Below are 13282 nucleotides of genomic sequence, written 5' to 3' on the forward strand. Positions count from 1 at the left end.
AGAAACAGTCATAAAAATAGTTCTGATGGTGAAATTGTTTGCTGTTTTCTCTTTTCATCATCTAACAAACTAAAGGCTTTGAGATCTCTTGTTTGACTCTGCTTTAAGTCAATATTTACCAAGAAAAAAAAATTGATGACATGCGTTTTCCCCCTTGTGTGAAACAGATATTAGCATTTCACAAAACTTAGGTTCAAGGAATACTCTTTGAAAATGCTGGTTTAGGGAGTATCTCACAGATTGAGTTATAACTACGTTTTTATTTTCTCATCTATAGTATGAAAGTATTAGACTAGAAGTTTTTGAGATCCCTGTCAGTCCCAAAACAACATGCATATAATGTAAAATGGAGGTCCAGAGGATGTCATTCTCAGAGTTATCCTGAGTCTATAAAATAGGCAAATTCTTATAAAACCTACACTTTCCAATAGAGTCTCCCTCAATATTACAGATGTTTTTTCCTTCCTGCTAAGTACTGGAACTCTATTGTCATTAAAATTTAAGGTTAATTGGTATAGGGGGGGAGGAGGGTTATTAGCTGGTAAACTTTGAAATCAGAATTCCCCTAAGGAGAGTATGCTTTTACTTTCTCTCTCCTCGATTTTAATTTATAGAGCTCTGGATATTAGTAATAGACTCCATACACTATCTACCATCTTCTCAGTGTGAATCCTGAATTAATAATGGATACAGAACTAGAATTCTCATTTTGATCTTCACTATAAAACGAAACCTCTGACTTTGACACATAACAAATTAGCACATCAAAAGAGCCCAACGGAGAAAGGGAGAGTCATCTATTTCCCTTTAGATCTCTGCATTATTTTGGCACATGTGTTCCCATTATGATTTGGGGAATCTAGGCAGATCTTTCAGTCAAGGATAACGGAAGCTTTTGGGACAAGGAGGGTCAGAGTAGTAAGCAATTGCTACTCACCAAAATTTAAGGACCACCAAGAGGCCATGGGAATTTAAAATAAATATCCATCTATCTTTTTTCCCTTCTTTTCTTACTTGAAGTTTGGCTTCATATTGAATTATTTGGTAAAAAAATTACTAAAGGGTACATGAGAAAGACAGCACCTTAAAGCTATCTATATATTTAACAAGGATGCTTTATTGGGCATCCAGGCAGACAGGATGCTTAGTACTGGCGATGTAGAGGTGGATGGAGAGGGCAGAAATGGGTACAGTTCCCTCTCTTGTGAGCTGGGAGTTTGATGAGGGATTCAGACAGTAATTATGCAACCACATTGCTGACTTTGTGAAACTAAGACAGGTCTCTTAAGGTAAGAAAGAGCACATTTCTGTGATAGCAGATATCCAAGGGGCCTGACCTAGAACAACGGAGGCATAGACTTCTCAAATAGGATACACAGGATCTTATGGATGAATAAGAGTTCCTTGAATTGGAGAGAATATTCCAGACAAAAAAACTAACATGATGTGCAGTTAGTTACTGTGCAGTGGAATGAAGGGTGCTCATAGTTGTACAAGGCCTAACAAACTCATTATTGGTATTTTTGAGGTACATGGTGCTTGGATACATTTGTACAACGTTTTGGGTACATTTCTAATTGGGAAAGAGGACAGAAGGTAGTAGAGAAGGAGACTGAAATTGGGAAAGAGGTAGATTAAGAAAGTACTTGCATTCTGGACAGAGGAATAGCACACCTGTTGCATATTACACTCAGTACCCATGGCAGATATTACCAACCAATTATCGGAATATTTACTACTGAGTCCAGAAACCTCCACCTAGAAATCTACTGTAAATGATGGGATCCGTTCTTGAGCTGAATAAATGTAGGTGTATGAGTAGCAATGCTTTAGAAGGATTTTAATGACCAGAGGATTGATTGTAGAGGACTAGGAAGACCATTTAGGAATCACCTCTAATAATTCTGTCATTTAATCATTGAGCCAGTATGATTAAATATTTATGTATATTTATGTGCAATAATCTCTCATTTAGACTTTCGCAAACATCAGTGAGGTTAGTATTATTATTATCCCTATTTTTAGGTAAGGAAGTGAGTTTCATAGAGATTAAATAGATTGGCCCTGGTCATAAAGGTAGAAAGTGGCAGAGCTGGGCTTGAATTTTGCAAGGCAGGTGATTGTCTGGCCCTTGCTCACTTATTTGGCCTTAAATAATACCACCTTTCTCTACCTTTCTGTATTCTATTCATAGTGGGCATCTTTCAGTATTCTGTCCCTTACCTTAGGGCAGTGGTTCTCAACCTTCCTAATGCCACGACCCTTTAATACAGTTCCTCATGTTGTGGTGACCCCCAATTTCATTGTTACAAATTGAACATAATTAAATCATAGTGATTAATCACAAAAACAATATGTAATTATATATGTGTTTTCCCGATGGTCTTAGGCGACCCCTGTGAAAGGGTTGTTCGACCCCCAAAGGGATCGTGACCCACAGGTTGAGAACCGCTGCCTTAAGGTCTTTGCAAAAATGTTTCTCTTTTTCTAAAACACCTTTTCTTCCTCTTCACCTTATTAACTCCTTATCACTCTTCTCAGATAAGACATCAGTTTTTTTAGGGAAGCCATCCCTGAAGACTTTTATAGCACTGTTTGCTTCCTTCAAACTCTTGTCTCCCTTGGTAGACATAATTTGATTAATGTCTGTCTCTCTGGTGGTCTAAGTCCCAGGAACCATGACTGCTCTCATTGACCACTGCATCCTAAGAGCACAATTCATAATTCAGGGGCACAATATGTATTCATTAAATCAATAACTGCATATCTCCCTCATGTTACAGTTAAACAATATACTTCCTGCTCTGGTCAGGTAAAGGGGAGGACTGGCAAATTATTACAGAGTTATGGGCCTAGAATGGAAGAGCAAAAACTTTGGGTAGATCATATTGATTTTCTTCTGTTCCACAAAAAAAAACAACATAATTAGCTGGATGCTTCTAGCAGCTCATAAATACAAGAAAGTCACCATTACACTTAGGCGCTGAAAGCTAAGCTTTCTGGGCTATTACTAAAATAATTAGATTATGCCAGATTTCCTTGGGAATTTATCAGACAAATGAAATAACTTTAAATTCATTAAGTAAAATGAAAGGGGAAAAAGACATTGGGAATTTTCAAGCAAAAGCACCACCAAAATTTTCTAATTCAGGAATAAAAACAGGCAACACAAATACAAAAGACCTGAGGGGTCTCCCAAATAGAATCACAATAGGCAATTCACAATAGTACTTAACTCCATCTTTTATCTGTTCTGTCAGAATGTCAACATGCCCCTCCAGTATCTTCAATTACAATCACAATACATATTTGTGCAATAGGTTTTACTCATCAGAAAAGATTAATCAAATATGGTGTTTTTAAAAACTAAATTTTAAAAGTATAAGATCATTATAAACATTTAAATGATATAAGCATGTAAAAATAAAAATAAAAATTCTGCACACATCCCTATGCCACTATCAATTCTACTGTCTATGAAGGTGAGAAGGTTAACCCCTATTTTGTAAAACTACTGTTTGAAATTCTCTATTTTTTAGACAGCCTCTTAATCTGGAAAAAAAATAACTTTGCTTTCTAGCCTGCTTGAATAATAAGGAAGATAAACTTAGCTGTCTGACCTTGTAGGCCAGAGACTAGATATGCCCATATTCTCATGCCATGCCAGGTGTATTTTTTAATTGGATAGAACTGTGTTGTTTTCAAGGCCACTAGCGAGATAACCACTAAGCCCACATAGGGCTGGCTCTTTAATAAAAAGGGAAGTTCTGCTTGTAGCTCTGCTTAGAATTTGAATTCATTTTTCTCTAAACCCACTGGTGAATATTTAAAAAAGGTGTAATTCCAAACTCTCCAAACATTGCTTGATGTTTTTCCAGTTTTCTCTAACATTAATGGTTCCCTGAAATACCGGGAGAAACAACCCACGCTTGGCCTTTTGGCCTCCAGTGAGTGGACCGGGTTTGGGGCACAGGGCGCTGGACAGTCCTCCGGGATGCGCATGCTGCTGATCTTAGCAGAGTTAAACCAGGGGACTCTGGGCGCTCCCGGACACAGCCGGCATCTGGAGAGAGTGGACAGACACTTCTGGACCTGTCGACAGAATTGGTAAGGTAGGGGCCACAGTCAGGCCCACTCCAAGTGAGTGGAAGGGGAAGCTTGATCACCTCTCTGGAAGTCATACGGCTTCCTTAGGCAATTAGTCAGGAATTGGGTAGATTGTTTAAACTCTGAGTGAATGACGGGTGAAAGTGTGTGAGTGTGGAAGGAAAGGGCCTGCCCTCTCCTCTCCTTTGTGTGGTTCCATGACTTTGGTTACGGAGTCTGAGTGGACCCCAACCTGTGGTTCTGCGATTTGTCATAGGGCATAACGGTGACTCACATCCACTTGGAGGTGACCAGGCCTGAGGTTTATACAGGTGCACCTTAGCTAAGATGAATCTAAGCTCCCAAGGGACTCAGCCAGGCGGGCATTTGAGTGAGTATCTGTGAAAACTGGTCACCCCCTCCCTTGTCTGTCTCATGCCACTGATCATCATGGGGTTGAGACAGAGTAAACCCACTGTTCTCAATTGCACGTTGAAAATTTTTTTAAAGGGATTCAACTGAGATTATGGTATTAAAATGAATACTGAAACACTAAGGAAATTCTGTGAAGTAGAATGGCCAGCCTTCAGGGTCAGCTGGTCCTCAGAAGGCTCTTTAGATGAAGGATTGGTCAGGGCGGTCTGGAAAGTTGTCACAGGAGACCCTGGACACCCAGGTCAGTTTCCCTACATAGACAGCTGGTTAGAAATGGCTCAAACCTTGCCGCCTTGGGTCCGGTTCTGTGTGTGTAAGAAGAGACAGAGTAAGGTTTTAGTAGCAGGAGTAAAGAGGCAGGCAGGGCCCTAGCTGGCTTAGCTCAGTGGATAGAGCATCAGTCTGCGGACTGAAGGGTTGCAGGTTCGATTCCAGTCAAGGGCATGTGCCTGATTTGCAGGCTCGATCCCCAGTAGGGTAGGGGGTGTGCAGGAGGAAGCCGATCAATGATTCTCTCTCATCATTGATGTTTCTATCTCTCTCTCCCACTCCCTTCCTCTCTGAAATCAATAAAAATATATATTTTTTAAAAAGAGGCAGGCAGTGCAGGAGCAGGCAAAAGAGGGGCAGGCAGGGCAGGAGGAGGCAAAGGTAAAGCAGGCAGAAGAAAAGAAGCAGGTCCCTCAGAGGGAAGCTGAGCCCCTATTCTACAGGACCTCCCAAGGAAGTCCCACCAGTTTTACCACCTCCATATGAGCCACAGGCACCACCAAATTTTCCCCCTGATAGCCTGGAAGGTCCAGAAAGTCTGAAAGCACTGTCCCCCTTCATCTCTCCTCAACCAGGCTCTCCAGAGCCAGTTGGGCGGTGCTTGCATTCAGCCGATTAAGGGCCCAAACCACAACCTGTACGTCAGATGCCTCTCAGGGAGATTCGGGGTGCCCAAGTGCTTGGCGAAGATGGGACCTTACAGGAAGGAAGACTGGTCTATTATTATCAGCCTTTTACCACAGGTGACGGGTGAAAGTGTGTGAGTGTGGAAGGAAAGGGCCTGAATTGGAAGTGGACCTGAATTCCTAGGTGTGCTTCCCTTGGAATTCTGAATTGGAAGCAACACACCCCAGCTTATTCTGAAAAACCTCAGGCCATGGTAGACCACCTAGAAATGATTTTCCAGACCCAGCAGCCCACCTGGGTGGACTGCAAGCAGCTGTTTTTGCATTCTTTAACACTGAGGAGCGCATGAGAGTAATGACAAAGGCTCAGAAGTGGCTCCAGACCCAGGCCCCTGCGGGGACATTAGATACAGACAGATGGGCAAGGGAGGCCCTCCCAGATGAGGAACCCAATTGGTCCCCAAACTCAGAAGATGGAAAGACCAGGTTGGAGAGATATCGCCTGGCTTTTCTCCGGGGCGTCAGGGCCGGAGCCAGGAAGCCCACCAATATGGCTAAAATTTCTGAGATTTTCCAGAAGCCTGATGGAAGTCCAGCAGCTTTCCATGATAGACAGTGTGAGGCATACCGGATCTACACCCCCTTTAAACCTAAGGCCCCGGACACTCAAACCATGGTAAATGCCACTTTTGTAGGCCAAGCCCAGCCTGATATCAGGAGAAAATTACAGAAGCTGGAAGGGTTTGCAGGAAAAAAATGCTACTGAACTGCTAGAGATAGCAAACAAGGTTTTCATCAACTGAGACAGGGCAGCAAGAAAGGAGGAAGAAAAGAGAATACAAAGAAGGGCCAATGTAATAGCAGCAGCTTTCAGAGGTTCAGATCCCCAGACAGCCCCAAAAGGGAAGCAAGAAGACAGATCGGGGGGAAAGGAAGAGCAAGCCTGAGACGGGACCAGTGTGCCTATTGTAAAGAAATAGGGCACTGGAAAAATGAATGTCCCAAACGGCAAAACAAGAAAACAGGGCCCCCTTTTCCACCCAGTTGCTATCGGCCAGAACCACTTGAAGCAGACCTTATTGGGCTGGCGGCAGCTGACTCTGACTAAGACAGACCAGGATCTTTTCAGCTGGGCCCCCACAAGCCCATGGTCAGAATGAAAATTGGAAGCCACACTGTGGACTTTATGGTTGATATGGGAGCTGAGCACTCAGTAGTCATACAGAAAGTAGCGCCCCTCTCAGGAAAGGAAGTCACCATTATTGGAGCTACTGGAGACCACACCTGTAGACCATTCTGCCGGCCTCGCTGATGCCAACTTGGCAGTCACCAAGTGATTCATGAATTCCTGTACTTGTCAGATTGTCCAGTACCTCTGATGGGTAGAGACCTTTTAGCCAAAATGGGGGCAGAGATCACCTTTGCCCCAGATGGCTCTGCACAGCTGCGCCTAGGTGAGGAAACTTCTCCAATGATCCTGTCCTTAGCAGTGCCCCGGGAGGAAGAATGGATACTTTACACCCCTCAGTCAAAGGCCTCACCTTTAGAGCCTGAATTAGAGGAAGAATTCCCACTGGTCTGGGCAGAAGGAAATCCCCCTTTTCTGGCCAAAGACCATGCCCCGATACTAATTGACTTTAAGCCTGGGGCACAGCCTGTCAAAATCCGCCAATATCCAGTTCCAAGGGAAGCATGCCTCCTAGGAATTCAGGTCCACTTAGACCGGCTACTTCAGTGTGGACTCCTTAAAAGATGACAGTCACCATGGAATACTACCCTCTTGCTTGTCAGAAAGCCTGGACTAATGACTACCACTCCGTACAGGACCTGTGGGCTGTTAATGAGGCTGTTATAACCTTGCATTCGGCGCTGCCAAACCCCTATACACTTCTAAGACTCATTCCATCAGAAGCTGAATGGTTTACATGCCTAGATCTGAAAGATACCTTTTTCTGACTCCGATTAGCCCCTTTTGGCCAGCCCCGTTTTTCTTTTGAGTGGGAAAACTCAACTATGGGGGCCAAAAAGCAGTTCACCTGGACCAGACTTCCACAAGGATTCAAAAACTCCCCTACCCTCTTTGGTGGAGCACTAGCATCTGATCTGTGTAAGTTCCCAGGACAGGACTTAGGGTGCATTTTACTTCAATATGTAGACGACCTCCTTCCTACTAGCTCCACATGAGCTCAGTGCTGGGAGGGGACGTGAGCCCTCCTGAGACTGTTAACTGAAACACTAAAATGAAACACTGGAAAAAAATGAAATAATGCAAAGACATATAGTTAAAAAGCCAATAAATAAATAAATAAATAAATATGCAGTTCAAAACTATTCAGATAATCCAAAAGAGTACAGGAAAGAAAGGGCAAGGGGAACAAACAGAATAAATGCTAGCCCTAAATCCAATTATATCAATAATTTTTAAAAATGTAACTCATGTAAACACCAATTAAGAAACAGTCGTTTTCAGAATAAATAAAGAAATAAGAACCAAAGGCCAGATGGATTTTTACCAGGATTTCAAGGTTATATGAACTTTAAAACTCAATACACACAGGATGGGGCAAAAGTAGGTTTACAGTTGTTCCTATGGAAAATCCTATCTAATAAAAGACAAAAAGGGTAATCGACAGTACCTTCGCTATGCTTCCCATTGGCTAATCAGGGTGATATGCAAATTAGCTGCCAAGAAAGATGGCAGTTAACTGCCAACAAAGATGGCGGTTAATTTGCATACATAGGTGCAATGATGGGAGGCAAAAGGGGAAGGACGGAAGAACAGTGATCGGAAACCCAGGCAGCAGGCAAGAGCCGGGTGGCAGGGCAAAGGTGGCCTACTCTGCTGCCTCTCAGTGTTATTGTCTCTGGGACCAGCCAGGTCCCCTGGAGAGGAGAATGCTCTGGCTCCAAGGAAGATGCCGAACCAGGGAGCAGCTGCTCAGAGGGCAGGTCCACAGCCACTCTGCTGACCAGGATGAGCTGTGCTCTCACAGTGGGCTGAGCCCCACAGGCCACGCCCCCCACCACTGCATGAATCCCATGCACTGGACCCCTAATAATACAATAATAAACTCTGTTTTGCATACTCAAAACTGTAACCAACTTTTGCCCCACCCTGTATCATTCATTAATCAACAAACAAATAAATAAAAAGGCTCCTAATCACAGAAATAGATACAGACAAAATATTGTGACAAATTTCAGTATCAAATCGTGATAAAAATTCTTAACAAATTAGGAATAGAAAGGATTTTTCAGTCTAATAAAGTGGATAAAATAGTTCCGGTACATTTACACAATGGAATTACTACATGCTTCAAAAGGAAGGAACTCTTACCCTTTGTGTAATTCAAGAGGAAATAAATACATAAATACAGTGGAACCTTGGTTCTTGAACTTAATTTGTTCTGGAAGGCTGTTTAAGAAGCAATTTGTTTGAAAACTGAATCATTTTTTCCCATTAGAAATAATGTAAATTGAATTAATTCATTCCATTCCACAAATGATTCCCTGATTTAACCTTTCTTAAATACAGTACATATCTCATGTCCTGTTTAATCAATAAACAAACATTTCTCTTCTTAAATGTATCCAACCACCCCCTACTAGCCTTAAATGAGTCACTTCAGCACTTGTTACAGGTTGTCTTTCAGAAAGTCAGCATGCAGCTTCTTTGCTTTTTCACATATCACTGCCTCAGAAATGCTGCCACTGGCTAACTGCTTTTTGTTTATCCAAATCAACAACAGTTTTTCTACCTCTTCAATTGCCTGTGATTATTGCTTTTGAGCACTTTCATACCCTTAGCAACATTAGCACTCTTGATAGCCTCTTTATGTTTTAAAGTTGTGCTAATCATCCATTTCACCAGCAACAAAAGCAAAACAAAACAAAACAAAACAAAATCCCAAAAAACCCACAAAAATATTCACAGCACAATTTCTTGAGATCTTAATTCCAGGTTTTACAGTAAACTGACTCACATTCTCTCCTTTGTTTGTGGCTTGAGAGACACTTTTTATTATCTGCTTAAAAGGGTTGTCAGGTCCAGATCCAAAATTTTGTTCAACAACTGAGACTTGTTTTTTTCTGTGAACAGTTTGGTCAAAAACAGAATTGTTTGAGATAGGAGATGTTCACGAACTGAGGTTTGACTGTATATGTAGATAATAATAATAATCTACAAAAATCACTTAGAGCTAATATGTGAATTTATTGAGTTTAGGATACAAGGTCAATATACAAAATTGAATTGTATAACTATATTCTAATGAACAACTGAACATTTTAAAAAATACACCACCATTTGCAAAAGCACCAGCAACAAATGAAATATTTACATATAAATCTAAAAAATGTGTTAATACAAATACAGTGAAAGAAATTGTAATTTTATATTGCTACCTAGAACCTTCACTTTTTTTCTGTGGTACTCTACATTGACATATATGAGTGAATTATTTCCTTAACTAGTGAAATCTCAGTTTCTTAAATGAGTTATTAATTTTTTTCTGTCATTGAAAGTACAGATCCTGAATACACAGAACTTTAAATAAGCCAAATAGTTTGAAGGGAAAAAAAAAGAGTTTTGCCCAGAACAAGAGGACTAATTACATGATGAGCAGGTAAAAAAGGGCCCACCACTGTACACACAGACTCTATTCCTTGTCTCTAGGGAGATGAACTTTCTGGATGTCTATACTAATAAAATCTATATATATAAAAGCCTAAGCAACCAAACAATCAGTTGCTATGATGCTCACTGACCACCAGGGAGCAGACACTCAATGCAAGAGCTGCCCCCTGGTGGTCAGTGCGCTCCCACAGCAGGAGTACCACTCAGCTGACTGACAGGCGCCAGACGCAGGGCTTAGGGCTGGTTTGTGTCTGAGACCAGACTGGGTGGTGCTGAGGCCAGGATCCTAGTCTCAAGCAGCTCTGTTTCTCAAGATGGCTTGGTCTCTGTGCCCGCGCTGGCCACCCAGGAGTGTCCACGCTGGGAGTGGGGCTCCACCGTCTAACACTGCCCGGTTTAGCAGCTCCTTAGAAGACCTGCAGAATCTAACTGTCCCTAGGTCATACACACACACACACCACACACGTCCACACACTCCTCTATCACTCCCTCGTGCTCTCACACTCTCTCCCTCCCTACCTTCCTGCCGGTCACCATCTTCCTCGACCCCTACCACTCACATAGATTCTTAACATGACTGAAGACTTTTCTAAACATGAAACCTGATAGATTCAGCCCTGAGGCCATGGTTTGCTGGCCGAGGTGAAAGCTGGGGATGGATGCTTTCCATTGCCTTGTTTGTTGTGAAGCACTTGGCTCTCATCCAACCTGGAATGCTGGCAGACTCTTTATTACATATGCTTAATGGGACAGGAAATTAACACAATGGAAAAATATGTATTGCTGCCCAATCTCTGAGGGTACTTCATTTTTAACTAATTACAGAGAGGAAATATCTTGTTATTTTATAACATTTTTGATTACTCAAGTAATACATGTTTACTGTAGGAAAATTAGAAAAATACAGATAAGCAAAAAGAAGTATTTAAACGTCATATTCCATACCTAAAGATAATTGTTATTAATATTTTGATCCATAGCCTTTCAGACTTGTTCTTGTGTTTAGATTGTATCACATTGTTCACATTTTACAAATTGATTATCTACAATCAATTTTCTTTGATTTAATGATACATGATTAAAAACTTCCTCTGTTGGGGAAGGTAGGGGAGTGGGGATAAGAGATCAACCAAAGGACTTGTATGCATGCATACAAGCATAACCAATGGACACAGACACTAGGGGGGTGAGAGCATGTGTGGGGAGGGGGTGGTGGCTGGGGAGAGGTCAATGGGAGAAAAAGGAGACATATGTAATACTTGAAACAATAACTTAAAAATATAAACTTCCTCTGTTGAAAAAATGTTTTTACATTTTAAAATGGCTACATAGTTAGTTATTGTACTTCGTATAACCTGTTCATTTAATTCAAGCATGTCAAACTCAAAGGCTAACACGGGCCAAATAAATAAGGTTTAACATAATGTGGGCCACAAAACACAAAAGCTTCAATTTTCATAGGAATGTAGGTTTATTTTGATAGAAACATGCTGAATACAAAGGGCTGAAATAAATGAGTAATCGTTAACATAAAATAATAGAACATTTTAATAAAAATTAATATTTTTTCTTGAACATTAACTTATCAGACACTGAATAACTGCATAAATTAATAAGCGTTACGCAAATAAACCTATTTTTCTTGTTCTCTAAAAGCGAAATATTTCCGGTTGTGCACACCAAACAAGTCAGTGCAAGACTAATCACATGGCAATCGGCTGCTAAAATATTCACTGCCAGTATTAGTGGAGAGAAATGGCGTGCCTGTGTGTAAGGCGCATAAGTGAAATGAATGCAACACGATTATAGTAATAAGTCATTAGTGAACATTGTAGTTCGTTATTAATAATTATGTATAATAGGATACTGTAAAAATTAAGTTGTGAAATTTTTATTAAAACATTTCTTACATACCGTTATATTGGCTGGGCCACAAAAAAATATTCGTTGTGGGCCACATATGGTTTGCAGGCTGCGAGTTTGACATGCTTGGTTTAATTGAACCCTCTATTAGTAAACATTTCAAGTATTTCCAATTTTTACATATAAGTTGCATTGCAATAAACATTTTGAATTTAATGCTTTATACACATTAATTATTTCCTAAGTAAAAATTGCTTAACGTTTAATTGCTTTATCAGAAGGCCTGCATTTTTATATATTTTGATATATCTTGTCAAATTGTTTCTTAGGAAGGTTGTACCAACTTACACTTACCATAAAATTGTGTAAAAGTGCTAATTTTCCCTACTTTCTTGGCAATTTTAAGTATTATTACTTAAAAAATTCCTTACCAATTGTAATAGTTGAAAAATAGTATTACATTTCTTTGGTTATTGGCAAGTTTCAGCAATGATTTTATGTTTATTGTCATTTTTACTTTTTCTTGTATAAATTGTCTACTTTGACATTTATTTTATTGATAAAATAAATCAATGCCTTTCTCTTATTGAAATCATTATTTTTGTGATATCAATAACAATATGTTCCCTCATCCCCGAGAGGGACAAGTCTGAGGTTGGATCTGTCCTGTCATTGGAGTTCTCCTGAGGGACTGAACCAAAGCAGCCCTCTATGTGACTTGGCCTGATTTCCGACATCTTTCCTTCCCATTTCCCACTTCCTTGGGAACATTTCCTATTAAATCACTTTCCACACAAATGCTCCTTGTTGGATCAGCTTCTGGGGAATGCCCTCTAAGGTTTTCTCTGTACTATTTGTTAGTAGTTGAGTTAGAGCAGTGGTCGGCAAACCCTGGCTCGCGAGCCACATGCGGCTCTTTGGCCCCTTGAGTGTGGCTCTTCCACAAAATACCACATGTGGGCGCGCACGTACAGTGTGATTGAAACTTCGTGGCCCATGCACAGAAGTCGGTTTTCGGTCTGGGCGAGTCTATTTTGAAGAAGTGGTTCGGAAGAAGTGGGCGGTGTCGGTCGGTTGGGTGACGGGAGATGTGGCGCAGGCGGGCAGTGGGATACACAGCGCGGGGGAGGTGCGCGTGATTCATGCACGAGTTGAGTGAGCCAGTCAGTCAGCAGTCTCATATGCAGTGGTTAGTACTAGTCATGTCAGCAAATCGCGCACAGGTGACCAAAGTACCTACTCGAAGCATAAAGTTACCTGTATTTTTCCAACCAGCTGCAAATCCTACAGGTATTTTTGTCATCAATTTAATAATTGTAATTATTTTGTGTTGGTGGCTTTATTATTATAAAATGAAACATTTTTT

The 13282-nt window shown here is 40.9% G+C and overlaps 1 long non-coding RNA gene across 1 annotated transcript in view; it reads left to right on the forward strand.

Moving 5' to 3' along the window:
* The first annotated feature begins 234 nt into the window (after window positions 1-234).
* The window catches only part of LOC106725987, a 15351-nt gene continuing 2303 nt past the window's right edge, over window positions 235-13282 (forward strand). The window contains exons 1-2 of the long non-coding RNA XR_001362004.1: window positions 235-244; window positions 11877-11884. This is a non-coding gene — a long non-coding RNA (uncharacterized LOC106725987). The remainder of the gene's footprint in view (window positions 245-11876; window positions 11885-13282) is intronic.

The sequence above is a fragment of the Myotis brandtii genome, unplaced genomic scaffold (genome assembly GCF_000412655.1).
Source record: "Myotis brandtii unplaced genomic scaffold, ASM41265v1 scaffold208, whole genome shotgun sequence".
NCBI lineage: Eukaryota > Metazoa > Chordata > Mammalia > Chiroptera > Vespertilionidae > Myotis > Myotis brandtii.